Source organism: Girardinichthys multiradiatus, chromosome 20, assembly GCF_021462225.1.
Source record: "Girardinichthys multiradiatus isolate DD_20200921_A chromosome 20, DD_fGirMul_XY1, whole genome shotgun sequence".
NCBI lineage: Eukaryota > Metazoa > Chordata > Actinopteri > Cyprinodontiformes > Goodeidae > Girardinichthys > Girardinichthys multiradiatus.
The window spans coordinates 48849780-48854580 of NC_061812.1; positions in this window are offsets into that span (position 1 = coordinate 48849780).

Below are 4801 nucleotides of genomic sequence, written 5' to 3' on the forward strand. Positions count from 1 at the left end.
AAGATAACACAAATAAATCAGTAGAAGAGTGAGGCTGAATACAAGTGTTTTGCAGTGAAATCAATTTCCTCTTGACAGAGGAAGTGCTCCAAAAAAGGCAAACTTACCATCAGCGGCTGACTTAACCATCAACAGTTTGAGGCAGTACCTGACTTCTATCTGCCTCACATGCTCACTCTCCCACCCACTGACTTCCACCCACACATAATCTCATATATTGACACAGGCTGAGAGCAGTGCAGCTCATGATGCTGTAGCTGTACATGTGCTGTTCTCATCCTTTCAGACAGAGAACAAATACATGTGTTAAAGCACATTATCCACCTGCAACCGCAGCCCCCGTCATGTCTTTGTAGGGGTTTAGCAGTTAACTTTGCACATGTTTATAGAGCTTGCTTGAGTAAAAGTGAACTTGTTATTTATGCTGACATTTCTATTGGCTTATCTACTGCTGGTTCAGTGAGTTAGGAAAACTTCGGAGACAAGAAGCTGACTGTATTGATCAGTTGGAGACAGACTGTGAAATGTGATGTTACTTGAAGCAGTTTTACCTCAGCCTGTTAAAAAACAAATTTTCTTGTTCAAAATTCTGTTGCCTGCCTTCTTACTGGCATGCAGAGATATGAATATATCTCATCTGTCCTGGCTTCGCTTTATTGGCTCTCTGTGCATTACAGAATTAATTGAAAAATTGTATTGTTAGCTTATAAATGCTTGAATGGTCTTGCTCCTCTGTACCTCAAGGATCTACTCCACCCTTATCTTCCTTCGCGGGTGCTTAGATCAGCTTACCAGATGCTTTTAGTTGCCCCAAAAACTGGGAAAAAGTTTAAAGGAGACAGAGCCTTTTCTGTTATGGCACCCAAACATTGGAACGCACTGCCTTTAAACGTCAGACAGGCATCGTCGATTCCTATTTTTAAGTCTCTTTTAAAAACATCTTTTCCCAAAAGGATTGGACCAGTTGTGAGTTGACTCTCCTATTGTATCTATTGTATTTTATGTTTTTTAAATGTCTGTTGGATGTCTTGTTTTATCTTCTATTTATTTATTTATTCTAGTATGTATAGCACTTAGGCAAACGTGCTGTTTTTAAATGTGTTTTATAAATAAATTGGACTGGATTGGATTGGATGTCTTAACTTTACATAAGTACCAACAGTTTGCATTTAGACTTTATAACTGTGGAGCTATTCCTGGCCAATTTGAGGGCTGCACGGTGGTGCAGTTGGTAGCACTGTTGCCTTGCAGCAAGAAGGTCCTGGGTTCAATTCCTGGCTGGGGGTCTTTCTGCATGGAGTTTGCATGTTCTCCCCGTGCATGTGTGGGTTTTCACCGGGTACTCCGGCTTCCTCCCACAGTCCAAAGACATGCCTGTTAGGTTAATTGGTAGCTCTAAATTGCCCTTAGGTGTATGAATGAGTGTGTGCTTGGTTGTTTGTGTGTTGCTCTGCGATGGACTGGCGACCTGTCCAGGGTGTACCCCGCCTCTCGCCCATAGACTGCTGGAGATAGGCACCAGCTTCCCCGCAACCCACTATGGAATAAGCAGTAGAAAATGACTGACTGACTTTATAACTGTGGAGCTATTCCTGGCGGATTTCAGTTATTCAAGGCGGATTGGCTTCTAAAACCCTTAGGGCTGAAAAGGTTAATGTTTTGGCCTCTTGAAGACACCATCCGTCTGTACTTGCAGGGTTGTGGGGTGCTTGTGCCTATCTCAAGTGATCACTGGGCAAAAGGTCGCCAGTACATCACAGAGACACGTGAACATAACAGTCATGTTTTTGGATTGTAGAGGGATGCTGAAATACCTGGAAAGAAACCATGCATGTACAAGGAGACATGCAAACTACAGTGAGGAAAATACGTATTTGAACACCCTGCGACTTTGCAAGTTCTCCCACTTAGAAATCATGGAGGGGTCTGAAATTTTCATCTTAGGTGCATGTCCACTGTGAAAGACGTAATCTAAAAAACAAATCTGGAAATCACAATGAATGATTTTTTAAAAATAATTTATTTGTGTGTTACTGCTGCAAATAAGTATTTGAACATCTGCCAATCAGCAAAGATTTTGGACCTCAAAGACCTGTTAGTCCGCCTCTAAAAGGTCCACTTATTACCTCCACTCCAGTTATTATTCTAAATTAGAAGCACCTGTTTGAGGTCGTTAGCTGCATAAAGACACCTGTCCACCCCACACAATCAGTAAGACTCTAACTACTAACATGGCTAAGACCAAAGAGCTGTCCAAAGACACCAGAGACAAAATTGTAAACCTCCACAAGGCTGGAAAGGGCTACGGAGCAGTTGCCAAGCAGCTTGGTGAAAAAAGATCAACTGTTGTGGCAATTATTAGAAAATGGAAGAAGCTAAACATGACTGTCAATCTCCATCGGACTGGGGCTCCAGGCAAGAGCTCACCTCGTGGCGTATCAATGATCCTAAGAAAATTGAGGAATCAGCCCAGAACTACAGGGAGGAGCTACAGAGGAGCTGGTTGGTCAATGATCTGAAGAGAGCTGGAACCACTGTTTCCAAGGTTACTGTGGGTAATACACTAAGATGTCATAGTTTAAAGTCATGCATGGCACAAAAGGTTCCCCTGCTTAAATCAGCACCCGTCTTAAGTTTGCCCACGACCATTTGGATGATCCAAAGGAGTTATGGGACAAAGTTCTGTGGTCAGATGAGACGAAAATAGAACTTTTTGTTCTTAATTCCACTTGCCGTGTTGGAGGACGAAGAATGACATTCTTTGCCTTCTCTAACACTAACAGATTTTTGTACCAACTCGCCCTGCTAACTGACCACAACTAGCGCAGACTGACGCAGACTTTTCCCAACTGAGAATCGGGGGTAAAATTGGTCAAGCACTCATGTAGTGTGTCCTCAGCTTAAAGGATCACTTATGACAAAGAATCTGACCTTTATAGAGGAGGGCACTGGTTCCAAAGACTGACAACTATGTCCAAGACAAGTTGTCTTGACCTGTTACCACAGACGAACACAGTGATGGACTGGACATGTTTACAGTTGTATTATGGAGCCATGATAAAGTTATAAGTGTGTTTTCAAAAATAAAAAGTGTCATTCCTTTATATACAAGCGTAAAACATGTTTTTCTCATCATATTTCTTTTATTTTCAAAGTAGGATTAAAATCTGTTAAAAATTGTTTTCTAAAGTTACAAATCACAGAAGGAAAAAATAAAAAGAACCAATCAGGGAATGTGGTAACACCCAGACAGCATTATTTTTTAACATCCCTTGGTCGTGATGAGAGGGAGCACCGTATAGGAAGTTCCTTTGATCAAGTTAAGTTAGACCAGTTTTTAATAAATGTTTGTTTTTGAGCTTTTTAAGCCTTCCTCTTTTCTTTCCAAAAAAAGAACAAATTTGTCAATCAGAGTACTATACAAGCTTTAGAAGTAGAGAAGTAGAGACAAAATCTCTAAGATCTCTTGCTTTATCGTTAAGTCTTTTCTAAAGCTCTTTTAAATTTCTCGTCATTTTTTTATTCATTGTTTTTTACATAGACAAATGTTTTTTGTCCGTTTAACCTTTTCAGATAAGGTAAAGTGGTAAGTGGAACCTTTTTTCTTTGTGTAAAATCAACTGTAAAATTAACAAAGAATATCAGCTGATAGCAAACAAATGTTTATCTATCATTCCACTGCTACAGACTTCACTTGGTCTCCAAGGCAACTGCAGAATGGTCCACACAGAGTATGCTTTGTGTTGACATGACAACCAGACACCTCCTACTATGTTTTCTGCCACTCTCACTAAACCCTGCAAGGAGGGGGAATGGCTTCTGTTATTTTACAGACTGTAACATGACTCAATTTTGTGAAAATTGAGTCATGTTAGTCATGACATTTTTGCTAATATGTTTTAAGGAGGCTGATAAGAAAACAGCCACTCGTTTTCTGGTCATGTTGCTTAAGTTGCTAGGATACAAGGCTGAGTCGGCCTTTAAAGCTAATAGTGAGAAGCAACTAGAGACAAACAACATGTATTTCTGTCTCAAGGTGAGGCCTTGTAGTTTCCAATGTTCTACATTTTTTGAGAAATGTTGCTCTTGGATTTAAATCCATGTAAAGGAGATCTGAAGTGGGATGAATCCTTCCATCTGTATGGGCATAAGGCCAGTTGTAACAGTTGTGATAAAATACAGTGAGCTGATGAACTTCCTATCAGCATGTAGGTTTATTCTATCTGGAAGCCTTTCTTTAAATTATATTTTTACACATGGATCGTTTATAAGCTTTAATCAGGACTGTGACAATTTATTTTCTACACATAGAGGAGATCATCAGTTTTAACTGAATATCAGAATGGGACGCACTGTGCCAGCCACATGGAAAGGACATCAATGCCATGACTGAGAGTGTCATCGATTATTGGATAACATCATCCCCACAAGAACCGTGGGTGCTTCCCCAATAACAAAACCCAGGATCACCAGTGACCTGAAGGACCTGCTTAACAAGAAAAAAAGAGCCTTCAGAGAGGAAGACATTTTCGAGGAGTATACAGAAGCAACTTTAAGTCAAGATATGAGAGAAGAAGCTGGAGAGCAAGCTACAGCAAAATAATATCAGAGATGTGTGGTCAGAGATGAAGATCTCAGGCTTCAAGCAGAAGGAAGATCAGACCGATGAAGGTCTCGACAGAGCCAATGAACTGAACACATTCTTCAATAGGTTCAGTTCAGAAACAAGCTCAGCATCCTTCTTTCCTGCTCACAGTCAAACAGACATCCCACCCTCTTTTGACCCACGGCTGTCCAGTAA